Below are 17118 nucleotides of genomic sequence, written 5' to 3' on the forward strand. Positions count from 1 at the left end.
TGCGAAATGAAGGACTCTTTGCTTTTGCATCGGACTCGCTGGCTCCCTGGTGGGCTTTTTGGGAACCTTGAAATCTGGGCACAACTGTTACACCTTTGAAAAGAAAGGGAAGGAAGCAGGACTGGGCAGATGGAGTGGTCAGACATGATACAAACTTTCTGCCATCTCAACAGGGAGTTTTGGACCAAAGCTTGGCAACTGTATGGATGGAAATAGCCAGGCCTTTGTACCAATTTCCACAGTCATTGCCTTGGGCCCACTCTGAGAAGAGAGTGAGTTTGGCTGAAAAGCTGAGGATGGCCAAGAGATTAACTGTGGAAGATTGTCAGCTGGCCATACTCCCTGCAGCAGGGCAGTAAGTTCTTTCCTGAAGGGGAATCTGACCAGTGCATTTCTATCTACAATGTTGTGACACGCACAGAGAAACACCATTGCAGACCCGGCGCCCACAAAGCAACACTTGGCTTCCCCCAAGTGGGACACAGGTCCCCCCACCCCCTCCAGTGACAGACCACCAAATCGCAGCCTACACTGCTGAGACCCCATGGTGCAAAATGAGGCCCACAGCCCAGCCCGGAAATGGTTGCTCTGGGCGCCGGGTAATGATGTCACATAGCAACGCCTAACTTCCTCTCCCTAGTGATGACTAGCCTCCGTGTAGTTTCTTCCACCCAGGAATATGACTTGCTTTACAGCCAGGTGCAAACTTTTCACACTTTAACCAAATGTCTGTGGAGCATTTTCCCATGCCTCATCTCATTTGATCCTCACAGAAGTCCTGGAGTATGTAGGTAGGAGACTCGGTGGAATCCTATTTTCTTTTCATTAGCCGGAAAACAGAGATTTAGAAAGCTTAGAGACTTGATCCAACTGAAAAGAAGAAATGGTGGACCTTAAAAATGACTTCAGGTTTTCTCACTGTGCAGAATATAGTCAAACACTGATGCAGTTAAATATTTTACCCTTTGTACTCCCTGCGTGAACTATAATAATAATGTGTTTCATGTCGATATTTACTGCTGTGTTGCTGACAATGACCTGAAAGAGAAGTTGGGGTGCTTCACTGGGCTGGAAAAAGTTTAGCTACATCAGAAAGCAGGTCTAATTAAGCAAGTTTATTCTATATAAATAAAAAGGCTAAGTTGACTCGTGCATGCAGACACATATAAAGCTCTTGCTGGCGCCAATCGCATGTGAGTGTTTCGATCTGTCATTGTCGATTGTGAATTTGGTTGACACTTCTATTATAGAGAAAGGGAGAATAGCGATATTAAAATATTTCTTCTAATTAATTTCCTTTCAGTGTACAAGAATTTGTGCACCAGGCCACCACTTATGCTATAATTGAGAGAGAGGATTTCCTTTCTGAACGTGACATCAGCTGTGTGTCTGCATGTGGCTGCAGAACACCTAATCTCAGAGGGAGAGCAAGTGGAACTAGGAATGTTGATATTGGTGTTAATGCCCCCGCCAAGCACCATGGAATATTCCAGTCTAAATAATTGACCAGATCATATCTAAAGTCCCTTCCCCTCGCCTCAAGCTCCTTTACTCTGTGGTTCCCAGTAAATATTGGAGAGGAGGCTTGTTCCTCCCTTAAAGTTGTGAGCGCTTCTCTGAGAGGATGCAGAGACACTGTGTTTCCCTGGACAGAAAACTATTAGTAACTGCAGCAATTGGTGACTTTAGAGGGAGCTGTGCCTCCAGGAAGATTAGCAAGTTGATCCAGCCGTTTTAGTAAACACAGCAGTAGCAGACTTAAAGCAATCTTTCTTTCTGTGCATTTGGTGTTTGTGATCTAAGGGAAAGAAATTTGAAGACCCATATACTTATTCTAGTCCCACAACTCACTTGGGCAAGTCTATTCCACTGCTCTCAATAACATTTGCTTAAATTTATAAAATGAGTTGAGATAGTTGATTTAAAAAATGTTGTGCATGTAAATTTCTGTCTATTGATATATTTATTATTTAAACAGTGGTATGCTGCTAAGCTGGTTTTCCTGGGTTGGGGAGCTCTGATTTGTAGTATTTGCCAGTGTCCAGAGTGAAAATACTCCCAGCATGGCTGATGTAAGGTACAGACATGATGCCACTGAATAGAACTTTGGAAAGAGATGCTGATAATTAGCTGTTTTGAGCCAGAATGAGCTGACTCCCTCACACTACTCTAAACACTTAACCACCCAACTTTGGTGTTTAGTAAAACAGAAGAGTTTGGCCCTAGACTTAGCAGATTAAAATAACTGTGTTCTTTGATTTAAATACCATTATATTCTGACAAATGGCATAGTAGTTGTTGTATAATCTGCATTTGTTTGATTTTATACAAATTGGCAATTCTTTCCAGAGGAATATTTATGAATGTCATATGATTTTTAAAATACCCCCATAAAAGATATTTTTGGTATTGTTTTTATCATGGTAATATATACACAGTTCAGTGACATTAACTGCATTTCTACTGTTGTGCCATAAGGCTTTTAACACACACAATTTGTTTATAAAATGAAATGCACAAAATATAAAGAAGAAAATTACAAAATCATCTGTAATTCTCAGCCCCCAGTAATAATCACAGTGAACATTTTAGCATCATCAAAATTATGTTTTGCTCTAAAGAACTGTCAAAATCATTTGATCATCCTGCAAGTATATCCAACATTCACTGAATAGATTTTTATTATTTTCAAGAGACCTTACCATTCAACACGAAGTACAAAGATACACATTTTTTTGTTCTCTCCCGCCTAGGGGAGCTTCAGGGGCTGGAGTCATTGACAGAAAACCAGACATATTTGGAGAAATCCATGACACAGGTTTGAGGAAGATTTGTTTGGGAGCAATCAGAACACTGGCCAAAATGTTTTTGAGACTATTCTGGAAACTAGATGATAGGTGATGAAACAAACAGGGACCCTGGGAAGCATCTGATAAAGACACTTTGGTGTCATAGATCTATGTGCTGAGAGGGGTTCGGTGACTTACCAAAAGTCACATGAATAATAAGTGGCAGAATGAGGGCTGCCTTCCTGCCTCTCTCTCCACTCCTGACCTGGTAATCTGGCTCCTGCTCACATAGTGCTGCTCTGCGGAACTCCTTCTCCTGTCACTCAGGGGAGAATGGAACCCATGCCAGGGACTCCCAGCAAGAGTTTTCTATTGTCTTCATCCAGGACAAGAGAGGGACACAATCACACAATCGACAATCTTTCGTTTTCCATTGGTATCGTATGCAGTAACAAAATATATATATATATTTTTTACTCTTAGGCATTAACTTTCTTAGGCTCTCTCATGAATACAATATTTTAAAACTAGAGGCCCGGTGCATGACATTCGTGCACTGGGAGCGGGGGAGATTTCCTCAGCCCTTCCTGCACCCTCTCGCAGTCCGGGACCTCTCACTCCTTACTGCTTGCCTGCTCGCTGCTCCTTACTGCTCAGCTCGCTACTCCTTAGTGCTGCTGCAGAGAAGAGAGAGGCTCCTGCCACCACTGCTGCACTTGTCAGCTGTGAGCCCAGCTTCTGGCTGAGCAGCACTCGCGTTGTGGGAGCACACTGACCACCAGGGGGAAGTTCCTGCACTGAGCATCTGCCCCCTGGTGGTCAGTGCACATCATAGTGACTGGTTGTTCTGCCATAATGGTCACTTAGCCTTTTATTATATAGATTTCCCCCATTTTCTGAAAATCAGGGATTTCCTCCTCATAGTTTGTTCTTGGATTCCAGGGCCAGTGCATATTTTACTTAAAAGCACAGACTCTGTGTTTGAATTCTTACAGTGCCACTTAATAGCTTTAATTTTTTAATCTGTAAAATGGGGAAAATAATAGCATGTATCTAATAGGTTTGTTGGGAAAGTCAATTAGTTAATACTTGTAAAGACTTTGAATATTGGCCTGTAATAAGCACTCAGGAGGTGTTACCATTATTGTTACCAACATTTAAACAAAACCATAGGGCATTATTTAAAATAACTATTTTTGAAGGTTTTAAAAACAGCTTAAGATATTTATATAACATAAAATCCACCTGTTTAAAGTGTATAACTTAGTGGTTCCTAGTATGTTTTTATAGAGTTACATAACTACCATCATCTAATTTTAGAATAGTTTCTCTCTTTTTTCCACCTATTTCTCTTTAATTCTTTTTGGCAGGAACATTTAAGTTCTATTCTCTTAGCAGTTTAAAAAATATATTTTTATTGATTTCAAAGAGGAAGGGAGAGGGAGAGAGAGATAGAAACATCAATGATGAGAGTGAATCATTGATTGGCTGCCTCCTGAACACCCGCTACTGGGGACCAAGCCTGCAAGCTAGGCATGGCCCTGACTGGGAATCAAACCATGATCTCCTGGTTCATCGGTCGATGTTCAACCATTGAGCCATGCTGGCCAGGCTCTTAGCAAATATTTTTTAAATTTCAAGTTTCTATTACAGTGTACATTCAAGATTATTTTGTATTAGTTTCAGGGGTACAGCCGAGTGGTTAGATAATCATATACTTAACAAAATTGTCCCCATGACATTTCAAGTACCCACCTGGCACCACGCATAGTTTTACAATATTATTGGCTATATTTCCTATGCTTTGCATACCAGGACTGTTTTGTGACTACCCATTTGTAGTTAATTTTGGCACATTTTCATCTCTCTGAAAAGAAGCCTTGTGCACCCATTAGGAATTACTCCTCACTCCCCTACATCTCCCCTTTTTTGCCCTAGACAACCACTAACCAACCTACTAATGTGCTTTTTGTCTCTATAGATGAGACATTCCATAGCTCATCTATAGAGAAAGAAAGTGCCTATTCTGGACATTTCATACAAATGGGATCAAACTATATGATCTTTCGTGACTGGCTTCTTTCACTTAGTATGCTTTCAAATTTCATCCGTGTTGTAGCATGAATTAGTACTTCATCTATTTTACGACCAAGTAATATTTCATTGTATAAATCTGCCACATTTTATTTATCCATTCTTCAGTTGATGGCTATTTGGATTGTTTCCAGTTTGGATATTATAAGTAATGCTGCTATGGAAATTTGTGTACAAGTATTGTGTGGATATATATTCTCAATAATTTTGGTAATATACCTGGGAATGAAATTGCTGTTTTTAACTTTTAAAAAAAATATATATTTTTTTATTGATTTCAGAGAGGAAGGCAGAGGGAGAGAGAGATGGAAACATCAATGATGAGAGAGAATCATTGATCGGCTGCCTCCTGCCCACCCCCTACTGGGGATTGAGCCCACAACCTGGGCATGTGCCCTTGACCAGAATCAAACCTGGGATCCTTCAGTCCACAGGCTGACGCTCTATCCACTGAGCCAAACCAGCTAGGGCTGTTTTTAACTTTTTGAGGAATTGCCAAACTGTTTCCAAAATTACCACAACATTTTATATTCTAACCAGCAATGGGTGAGGGTCCCAATTTCTCCATATGCTTGCCAACGCTTACATTTTTTCTTTTTGATTATAGCGATTTTAGTGGATGGCAGTATCTTATTATATATTTAATTTGCATTTTCCTAATACTGATTATATTGAGCATCTTTTCTGTGCTTATTGACCATTTATATATCTTTTGGGGGGAAAAGCTAGTTAAATCCTTTGCCCATTATCAAACTGGGTTATTTGTCTTTTTATTATTGAGTTGAACCCTTTACATATTTTGAATACAAGTCCCTTATCAGATATATGATTTCCAAATATTTACTTTTTCAAAGGTGTCTTTGGAAGCACAAAAGCTTTTCATTTAGATAATGTCCAATTTATCAGTCTTCTCTTTTATCACATGTGCTTGTGGCATTGTACCTCAGAAATAATTGCCTGACCCGAGGTCATGAAGATTTACTTCTATGCTTTCAATGATTTTATAGTGTTAGCATGTATGTAAGTGTTAGTTCTTTAATCCTCCCTGACTTCCTTCCTGTTCGTGTTGTGAGGGAGGGGTCCCACTTCATTCTTTTGCATGTTGTCCTGGCATTTCACACTTCTGCCAGTTTTCAGGGTGCTATTATTGAAAAGGCTGTTCATTTCCTATTGAACCGTCTTGTTGAAAATGAATTGACCATAAATGTTAGGGTTTATGTCTGGCTAATCATTTTAAGCAATATAATTAGAAACTTATTTAGAAATGATGCATTTGATCATCACTGTCCCTCTTGAAGACATGTGTTTTTATTATTTTTAATACATGTCTATGTAAGTCCTGGGCCAAGACTTCTGGTATTTTCCCTTTACTCTTCCTGATAATCCTGAACTCATGTTTTTTAGGTGGTTATTGCCCTTGTTTGTAACAACGGTGATAACAAAGAAGACTAATCATTATGATTCTCTCAGAATCTATAGGCCTTCAGAAGAGCATGAACTACCATCTTTTAAAAATATATATTTGTATTGATTTCAGAGAGGAAGGGAGAGGGAAAGAAAGATAGAAACATCAATGATGAGAGAGAATCATTGATCCGATGCCTCCTGCACGCCCCACATTGGAGATCAAACCTGTGACCTGACTGGGAATTGAACCATGACCTCCTGGTTCATAGGCTGATGCTCAACCACTGTGCTATGCAGGCTGGGCTGAACTATCACCTCTTAAAGATAGGCAAAGAGAAGGAGTTCATATACTAATATGTTTCTTTGTTACTGTTGATTCTATTCCTTCAAGTTAGTGACCATCCTGCGATTTTTCTGAAACAGTGAAGGACTGTGAGGATGGGCTGAATTCAGAAGAGGTGACTGAGATGGTGCGGTCTGTGCTCGTTTAGTCTGGAGAATTTAGCTCATAGGATCTCTTAAGATGTAAGCCAGGTCAAAAGCACACAAATTATGTAAGAAAAAATGCACATGACTAATAACCAAATGAAAAATATTCTCTACCCGTTACCGAAAAAATGCAGAAAATAACCCAATTGGGTAACAAGTTGGACGAGTTTTTTAAAGGTCATGCTGTGTGCGATGCTGGACATGATCTCGTAGAGGGTTATCCTCATTTTGCAGAAGAGAAGGCGGAGAGGCACCGAGAGAGAGCTTAGTGAACATAAGCCATGTCCGCAGCTTGTTTGTGAGAAAGCTGAGTCTGAAACACAGTCACAGCTTACCAACTCCACCATAGCCAGAGTGAGCATTTAGCCCAGGCAGGTCAGATGTTATGTTGAGACCACGGGTAACCTCGTACCTGACTTCTACATCTGCCCCATGCACCCGGGAAAGCTCTGCAGAGTAGGTTGGGGTTTGGTGATTCAGAGACTTAGATTGTTTCTCTGGCGGACTGTGTTCCATTCTGATTAGGTTCTCAGGGAGGAAGATTAAGAGTGGAAGGGAACTTTATTATAACCTCCTAACAACACCAGGAAATAGGTATATTTCTCCTCAGTTTGGAGATAAGAAAGCCAAACTGAAGAGACATTGTCTCTTTTCCTAGTCCACACATTCAGTTAAACAGCAGCAGAGCTGGCATTCTGAGGAAGATCTGTGGACTCCAAAGCCACATATCTTTCCACTGTTACACACAGTCCTTCTCCCAGAGAAACAAAGCACATGGCTCCTAGTCCCCTCAGCCCATTTACAGTTCATCGTGAATTTCCTGTTCCCATCACGCCTCACACACAGTGTCTGCCGTGACAGTGTTGGTGCGTTCACATGTCTCCCTGGAGGTTTTCTCTTTATTGCCCCTGGTCTGGGTTGAGCCGAATAACCTCCCATAAAATTCTCTTTCCTTTGATGATAGGATTCTTTGAGGCTTATTTAAGCAATTGTAGTTGGAATTCTAGAGGAATTTTAAAAAATAAATACATGTACTTAGTACTCTGCTAATAGTTGCACAAAATTTAAACTAGAAAATAAAGCAAAAGCTAAAAAACCCAAAGCCTAACTCGTAGTGTCTGTTTACAAGGAAATCAAAGAAATGTAACCTAAAACCAAACCCATCTTTTTAGATGAAAAGGAACTTAAAACCAGGACTTACAGAGCTGACACGGCAAATGTGAAAGGGCAAGTGTGTTCTGAACCCTTTTCCCCTTCACTGGGAAAGACCGAATTCTGAACGAATTGTGTCCCAGATGGCAACCACACTTTAAAAAATATATATATATATTTTTTTTTATTGATTTCAGAGAGGAAGGGAGAGGTAAGAGAGAGAGAAACATCAACAATGAGAGAGAATCATTGATCAGCTGCCTCCTGCATGCCCCTCACTGGGGATCAAACCCACAACCCAGGCATGTGCCCTTAACCGGAATCAAACCCAGGACCCTTCCATCTGCAGGCCGACGCTCTATCCACTGAGCCAAACCAGCTAGGGCAACAACCACGCTTTTTAAGCCTTTGCTGGCATTGCTCATGTCTCCCTCTTGATTTCTCTTTCTTCAGCTCGTATAACATGAAAAACCACAAACTCTGCCAGTTCTTCTATGCAGTAAGCCTACAGGCAAAATGCACCCTGTCAGGCTGTTCCAGAGTACATTAAAGCACGCGGGACCACTCTTATTTGTGGCCAAGCCCTTGACGATAAACAAGAAAAATGCCCCCAGGGGCAACCAAAGACCTCCTGCACAAGGAGATGTTCTGTCCTACAGATTCCAAAAAGACGTTATAGAAAGGAAAGAGGCAGCATTCGACTCTCAACTGTTTTTTTTTTCCAGGTCAGAGACCTGTCACTTACGATTTCAGTTCTGTATCTATTTTCAGTTTCTTTCCGGGGAACATAGTCTTCCAGATCAGAACTTGAGGTTGGATTGTCTGCTGGGTACTGTTTGCTGGCAGGGACTGCTGTCTTCTCCACATCTTCTAGAAGCCAGCTGATCTTCAGGAACTCTGTGGAGTGCCAGGAAGAAACTTTGAGTTGACTCCTGATCTGGCCAGTGACAGCCCTTTCCGCCACTGGCCTGTTGCTCTTCTGAAGGTTTCTCTTTCCAAGTGTGCTCAGCTGGACCGGCTCAACCACACCTGAAACCCACATCTGTGGGTCAGCAAATGACCACGTGGAGATACTGTATGTAACTCCTAAGATAATATTACCTTCTCTCCTCAGGAGCTTTATCTTATCTTGATGCTGGTGTGGGGTCACTTTTACTGACCCCTTACTCATGATGACCTGTCTCACTCCAATCCCAACGTCTCTCCTCACTCGAGAAGGTGGTGAGCATATTAGGTTCCACCCCAGTTTCCCCTAAATGGTCTTCAGTTTACTCCTTTAAGTTTATGACTATTTAAATTAAACTTACCTAAGTTAACAACTTTGATATTCGTTGTTAAATGTTATTAATATTTTATCACCCTTGTCTCATCTGTGCTTTCTATAATCAGAATATGCTTTTTTTTTTTACAACATGTTTTATAATGTCTTCCTCATGGATCTTTCCTCACTACGGGGGCTCAATAAATATTTACTGATGATAAATCTGTCAGGCTAGAAAGTGAACTCACAGGGAAGTTGATCTTTTTAAATTCTTCCTCCTTTATAGCTGTTCCTCCATGTCATTAATGCAAACACTAAAGTTGCGCATTAATTAGAAGAAGGATAAAATGTCATTAAAGGGTACTTACTTTGTATCAAACAATAATCTAATTGTCTGAACTAAGATGATTAAATATTTTTAGTATGCAGTTAATTTCAATCTAAGACCATTGTAAACCAATATGTATGTGAGGATATGATTTTCTTGGGTAGGAAATATTAGGATGACGTTTTACAAATGAGAAGGAAGAGTACAATTTGCTTGAGGTCAAGACTAGATAATAGAACAGGAGATTTCCATGCATGAGATTCCTGGGAATGCAAATCACTTTTATTCTTTATCTCCCTTTTTCTACTCTTTCAATTGAAGTTTGCTCTTTCACCCTGTGTTAGATCGAAGGCATTGATGCTTTCAATTAATTTAATGGCCTCTATGTATCCATACCCTTTGCCTGATAACTTTGTAGTCTCTGCACACTCTAAGATGGGCTGGTGTTGTGACTTGCTTTGGCCAGTACAATGTGACAAAAATAATGTAACAGTCTGAGTCGAGACCTGAAGAAGCCTTGCATGTTTCTGCTTCCTCTCTGGTTTCTCTGTGGTCACCATGACAATATGGCCGAATCAGAGCATTAGACCACATGGAGCAGAGTTGATTTATTCCATCTATCAAAGACCACTCAGCTCTCAGATGACCTGTTACCTGACTACAGATACAGGACTGAGCCCACCCAACATCTAATTGGACTAGGTCAGTAGAACTACCTGCCAACCTGTAGACTCATGAGAAATAATAAACAATTGTTTTAAACTCCTAGGTTTTGAGGTAGTTTGTTATTCAGCAATAGCGAACTGCTTCATATCCGATATTCATATTACTAATAGGGTAAGAAGCTAATAGCTCTTCCCAGGGGAAATTAAATCTGAACTATTGTTAACTGCTTGAGCTAAATGAATGGAACTTTGAGCATCTTCAGTTTTAGTAAGTGATCAGGAGGGACTTAGAGAGTATGGTAGGGTCTTCCTGGGGTAATGGCCTAATATATTTAAGAGGGCTGTTATCAGAAGAAATAAGAAAGAATAGTGGTAGGGTAGGGTAGGTGACACTATTAAAGAGCTCAAAACTGTATTTGGTAGCCCTGTAAACTATTGCCATCACATTCCCATACCCCCACTCCGGCCTCCCCCAGTCCTCTCGCTCCTCTTAGTCTCCCCGCACGAAGCTTACAGCAGTACCCACCACTCACTTTTCTCAGGTCTGTCATGGAAGTCTTTCTTCTCTCTTCCTATCGACTGCACTCCAGGTTTTTGCACTGAAGGAAGAGCACACCTTCAGCATAAGACAAAGCTGGCTTCTGATCCCACCCCAAGCCTACCGTGTCAGGAGCCTCCGACGCCAAGGGTTAATGTCCCCGTATTCCAGTTTTCTTTTCTGCAAAACGGTGTTGAGAAAAGGCCCTCAGCAAAGCTCTGTTCTTTCTCTCTGCTTTCTAACCTTACAGTTGAAGAAATAAATTAGAAAAAAATCAGAAGCTATTGTTTTGAGGAAAGTTAGCCCGAGGTTCTTTTGATCACTGGTAAAAATACTTTCTGCTGATTTAGAAACTTTGAGTTACGGGTCACAGCTTTAGTAAATATTAACCCTCATTTTACTGCCTTATTATTAACAGCCACAGCAATGAAAGTTCAGAGATTTTGCATGATGTGGACAGATACATATCGCACATATGATTGGTGACGAAGTTATAAATACAGTAATAATTTGATTATGTAATTTGTGCCCAATTTTTTTTAAAGCCGACTTCCCATTCCATGTATGGATATGTAGCACAGTCATTGGTTAGGCAACTCTTCATAAACCACATGGGTACTACTCAGACAAATAAGGGAACTTGAGGCCTTCTATAGGCATCTCCTCAACCTGAAAGCCTACTATGGGCACCTTATAAATTCAGCTGTGTCCCTCTACAATCAGGAGCCCAGATGATCTTGGGGGGAAAACAAAATTAGGTCATCTTACTTTCCTCCTGGAAACCTTCTGATGATTTCCTATGTCACAAAAAATAAAATCTAAATTGCGATCTATGGCTCTGACCAGGTCTTTGTTCACGTTGCCAACCTCATTTGGCTGACGCTTCCCCAGTATTGGCTTTCTTCCTGATTTGCAACATGCTGGGCTTGTTCCTGCCCCCAGGACTTTGCATTTGCACTGCCCTCCACCTAGATAGCTGGGCCTCCAGCTCTTCGTGTCACCATTAACTCTTAGCTCAACTGTCACGTCCTCAGGGATGCCTTTCCTGACCACCCTGTCAAAAACAGTTCCACCTGTGCAGAAACTATACATCACTCTGCTTCATTTATTTATTTTTATTAATCCTCACCCAAGGATATCTTTTTAATTGATTTTTAGAAAGAGTGGAAGGGCGGAGGAGAGACAAAGAGAGAGAAACATCAATGTGAGAGAGACACATCGATTAGTTGCCCCCTGCATGGGCCCGGACCAGGGTCTGGGACCAAGCTTGCAACTGAGATATGTGCCCTTACACTCTAACCACAGCGGCTAGGGCCACTCTGCTTTATTTTTAACTAGTGCCCCGGTGCACAGATTAGTGCACATGGAAAGGAAATTAATTAGATGGTGGCTGGCAAGGCAGGACTGTGTGAGACGGGAACCTCCTGCAGTTCCTCCCCGGTCAGCTGCACCTGGGGTGGCACCGTGTCAGAGTGAGTGGGGTCCCTCCGGCAGGTGGGGTCATAGGACTGTGTGAGACAGGCAGGACACACCCTGGAGCCAACCTCCTGCAGTCCCTCCCTGGCCAGCTGCACCTGGGGTGGCACTGTGGCAGAGTGAGTGGGGTCCCTCTGGCAGGTGGGGTCCCTCGGCCTAGCCTGCAGGGATAGGGCCAAAACTGGCTCTCCGACATCCCCCGAGGGGTCCCAGATTGCACGAGGGTGGTTCTCAGGTGATGCATCCCGGGCTCCGTCCTCCCTGGTTCCGTGGTGTGTCACCTGAGAACTGCTGCTGCCAAGTCACCACAGCTCGGCAGCTCTTGCGTTGAGCATCTGCTCCCCTGGTAGTCAGTGTGCATCATAACTATTGGTCAGAGCATCTGCCCCCTGGTGGTCATTGCGTGTCATAGATACCAGTCAGACTGTTAAATGGTTGCTTAGCCTTTTATATATATAGATTTTTTCTTCTTCTCCTCCTCCCCCTCCTCCTCCTCCTTCTTCTTCCTTTATTTCTTCCTCTTCCTTTTCCTCCCTCCTCCTCCTCCTTGTCCTCCTCCTGCTTCTCTTCTTTCTTATTTTCTCTTCTTTTCCCCCTCCTTGTTCTTTAGAGACAGTCTATCTAATAACAAGGAGTAAAACAGGAATTCTTAATTCTTTTTCCCTCTTCTGGTGACTGAACTACAATAGTCAAGTAGATAGCAATATACAAGAATTCCCTGCAGTCCTTGACCTTTTGCAAAGATACCTGAATCATGTGACTTGCAATTATTATTTTCTAGACAGAAGAGCCAGCTGTTGTGTTTTCCAGTGTATCAGCAATTACTACCTTTTCCTTCTTGTCTTTGGGTTTCATGGCAGGAAACAGAAGTACTTCCTTGATGTCATTGGCATCTCTGAGAAACATGGTGACTCGGCTGATGCCCAGGCCCCAGCCAGCTGTGGGGGGCAGCCCGTATTCCAGAGTGGTGCATAGGTTTTCATCTATAAACGTGGCCTCATCATTGCCAGTGACCTTGGCTTCCTTGGCCTGTTCTTTGAAAAGCTGTTCTTGCCACATGGGATTATTCAGCTTGGTGTAGGCATTGCATATTTCCTTCATGACAAAGCGCTCAGTCATATCCAGAGTCGTGCCATTTGGCCAAAGGTCTCATTATCTGAGAGTGATCACAGATGAATGTAGGATTGATATGTGCCACTTCCCGGAACTCCTCAACAAGCTTATGAAGAAGCCTGGCTATTGTCTTAGGTGGAGGGCATTCAACAGCTTTTTCTACACCAGTATCATCAAGAATTTTGAGAGTTTCTTCAGTTTTGAAGAAGTTAGTGTCTGGTAGCTTCTCCTGCAAGGCTTTCTCAGTATCTTCTATCTTGCTGACTCTCTGGAGGGTGGAGTGAATCAGTCTCATGGACTTGGCCGTTGGGGCCGTCTGGATGGTAGGTGACCTTGTAACTGCTGTTAATGTGCTTCACCATCCCCGAAATAATTTCTCCATGATTTCCATGAGCTCGTGATAGCTTGTGTAGGCTATGTAGAACTCACAGGTGGTGACCTCAGGATTGGGAGTCAAATCAATTCCTTCATTCCAGAACTGGCATCCAGTTTCATAAACCCGGTCAATGCCACCAGCCATCAGCATCTTATGGTAGAGTTCTGGAGCAACTCTCATAAATAAATTCATGTCCAGCTCATTGTGGTAGGTGATAAAGGGCTTGGTCACAGCTCCCCCTGAGATGGTGTTCATTATGGGAGTTTCAATCTCTAGGAATCCCAACTCAGCAAGAAACTGCTTATAAATGTGATGATCTTAGAGCAGATGATACATTTCTGCCTTATAAAACCATTCAGAATCAAGTCCAAGTACCTGATAATATCGTGTTTCCTTGCCTTTAAGGCCAAAGTGAAGATGAGGTAACATATGCAAGCAAGGAGTGCTTTCTCATTGGAAATAATGTTTAGCCCACCCTTTTTGGTTTTCCCAGGGTTCTCCTAAACCCCAATTATGTCTCCCCAATATAGTTTGTTATTGACATGAATAAATTCTTCTTCTGATTTATAATTCCTGTAATTGGCCATAACTTGCAATTTGACCCCCTCTCCTAAGAGGTCATAGAAGATGAGTTTTTCCCCAGAAGCTCTTTTGTCATGGATCCCACCTGTCACCTTTAAGGTGATGTCCCTCAGGTGGTCCCTAGGCTGCAGTTGACTTTGTTCTTGGATGAAGTGAGTGAGTGAGACATCTCCATGGAACTTGTGTGGGTATGGGTCTTCCCCAAGGACCGTTAGTTGGTAGACTGCTTGGCTGCAGATCTTGCACTATTGGTTGAGCCCAGGCTCTCCTCCTTGGCACCCACATCGTTGCCATGGTGTGGTTGGAGGCAGGAGCATTGGCCTGGCTCAGTTGCTCTTTATGGAGCTCCTTCTTCTTGGCATCCTTCTCTGCTACTTTCTCCTCAATTTTCAGGTGGCTGTTTAGCTTATTTTTGCTCAGTTTTGGCTCACAACTGTATACATTCACTTCAGGCCTGGGTACCAGAGCCATTTCTCTGGAGGGCCTTACCTGAATGGTCTGTTTCATTTTTTTAAAAAAGAGTTGTCATCTGTTATTATTTTGCTCTTTTACTTACTTTCTTTGTTTTCCCCCGATGTTTCTCCCAACTAGAATGCAAGTACATGAAAGCTTCTGTGTTGTTTGTTTTGCTCAACCCTGTATTTCTATGCTGGTATATAACACAGTGCCTGCTACCATACAGTTACTCCATAGATACTTGTAGGATTAATAGAATAACTGCATTATTTGTCTTGCTGAGCTGTACTCCATTTCTGTTCAAAGCACATTTATAAATAAAAAGTATTTAAATACATGTAAGGCTGCATGTGAAGCAACTTTCAAACACATGTATTCTTTGGAAAAATTTTGAAATGAGATTATCATCCACACAGAAATTTTTTTTTAACATGAAACAAGTCTGAGAAAGAAGAAAGGATCAAACTGTTAAAGAAGTTGTCAAATACTTTTGCACAAAAGCAGTGGGAGTTAGAAATGAGTAAACTGATGATTCTGCTATATTTTTGAAGTCATTGTTTTAGATGGCTTTCAGGAACTTGTCACTTCATTCTCTCTTATCCAGCCATTCATTGCTGACCAGGCACTATTCCCAGTGGATTTCCTTCTTTCTCACATTTGCAGCCAGAAAAGAAGGTGCTAAGGCAGGAGTGCTGAAACACTGTCCCGAGTCCCTCAGAACAAGCTTGCCTGTCATAACCAAAATGATTTCAAGGAAAAACTGCCAAACTGATACTGAGTCACATGTTTATTCTGGTGTGACATTATCCTTTTCTAAAAGTTTGGGTACATGTGGAGAGAGAAAAAGAAAATGAGTACACTGCATACTGTAAGGAAAATACATGTTCCAGAAAGTTCCATCTTTGATAACCTGGCACCACCTAGTGGTTAATGAATCTTGTTTTAGAGACCAGTCATTTTCTTAAATGATGGTTCTCAAACTTTCCTGGTTGTCTCAGAATTACTCAGTGACCTTGTACAAATACCCTACTCTTACAGATCCTGATTCTATAGGTTTGATATAAGGCTCGGGCATCAGAGTTTTAAGAAACAAGTTTCCCAGGCAATTGCTTTAGGTGATGGTTTTAAAACTCAGAATTATATCTTTGGAGATTAGCCTTTTGTTTGTATGATTTCCTCTCCCCCCAACCCTTTTGAAAAATATTTATTACTAGAGACCCAGTGCACAAAATTCGTGCATGGGGCGGGGGTCCCTCAGCCCGGCCTGCACCCTCTCACAATCTGGGCCTACACCGGCAGTCGGACATCCCTCTCATAATCCAGGACCACTGGCGCCTAACCACTTGCCTGCCTGCCTGTCTGATCGTCCCCAACCACTCTGCCTGCCTGCTTGATTGTCCCTAACCACTTGCCTGCCCGCCTGATCTCTCCTAACTGCCTCTGCCTACCTGCCTGATCGCCCCTAACCACTCGCCTGCCTGCCTCATCACCCCTAACTGCTAACCTGCCTGCCTGATTGCTCCTAACCACCTCTGCTTGCCTGCCTGATCACCCCTAACCACTCGCCTGACTGCCTGATCGCTCCTAACCACTCTGCCTGCCTGCCTCATCACCCTTAACCACCACTTCCTGCTGGCCTAATTGCCCCTAACTGCCCTCCCCTGCTGGCCTGATCACCCCTAACTGCCTCTTCCTCAGCCCCTGCCACCATGACTTTGTCTGGAAGGAGGACCTGACAACCGGAAGATGTTCAATCTATCCGGTCTAAATAGCATATTAACCTTTTATTAGTATAGATATTTTAGTGCAATGAGTGTTGGGTTTGGTTGTAAAACTAGAATTCAAACTATCTATGTGCTGGCAGACCACTCCTGCTCTCTCTTACTAATACCCCTGGTAAATATTCCAAGACCTCTATTCTTGTTCCTGATGAATACCGGTATTTAAAGCCAGCATCCTGGAAATCTGTGATAGGTTTAGTGAACCTTCTGTAAATAGAAAGATTAAAGGAAAGCTTAGAGCCACAGAATAAATACTTTTCAAATTCACTGGAATCAATTAATATCTTTTAAAAACTGTAGTAAATAACTTTGAATGAGGTTTTTCTTAGTAGTGAAAGTTTTGTGTGAATTTTTTTTAAGTGGGGAAGAAAGGGATAGTTTTATTTTCATAACATGGCATTAATCAGTATTTCTGGGGCCATTTTGATAATTGCGCTAATAAAAATCTTTATAATGAAATGAAAGTAAGTTATGTTTTAAATGCAGGTAGTTTTCTGAAGCACTAGTAAAAAGCTCAGTATCTTAAATATCAGAACCAGCTGGTAACAACAATTTAGTAAGTTACAAACTTTCACAAAGTGATAGTTCACGGTAATGGAAATATCGAAAAC

General features: G+C 41.9%; 1 long non-coding RNA gene and 1 pseudogene across 1 annotated transcript; both read right to left on the reverse strand.

Annotated features, from left to right (window-relative positions):
* Positions 1–8677: 8677 nt before the first annotated feature.
* Positions 8678–11040, reverse strand: LOC107183193. The gene is made up of 3 exons (XR_001513976.1): positions 10967–11040; positions 10719–10784; positions 8678–8828 (listed from the first exon to the last, which is right to left on the reverse strand). It is a non-coding gene; the product is annotated as an uncharacterized LOC107183193 (long non-coding RNA).
* A 1936-nt stretch (positions 11041–12976) lies between these two features.
* LOC102762169 lies at positions 12977–14741 on the reverse strand (annotated as a pseudogene).
* Between the last annotated feature and the right edge of the window lie 2377 nt (positions 14742–17118).

Source organism: Myotis davidii, unplaced genomic scaffold (assembly GCF_000327345.1).
Source record: "Myotis davidii unplaced genomic scaffold, ASM32734v1 scaffold159, whole genome shotgun sequence".
NCBI classification, from domain to species: Eukaryota; Metazoa; Chordata; class Mammalia; order Chiroptera; family Vespertilionidae; genus Myotis; species Myotis davidii.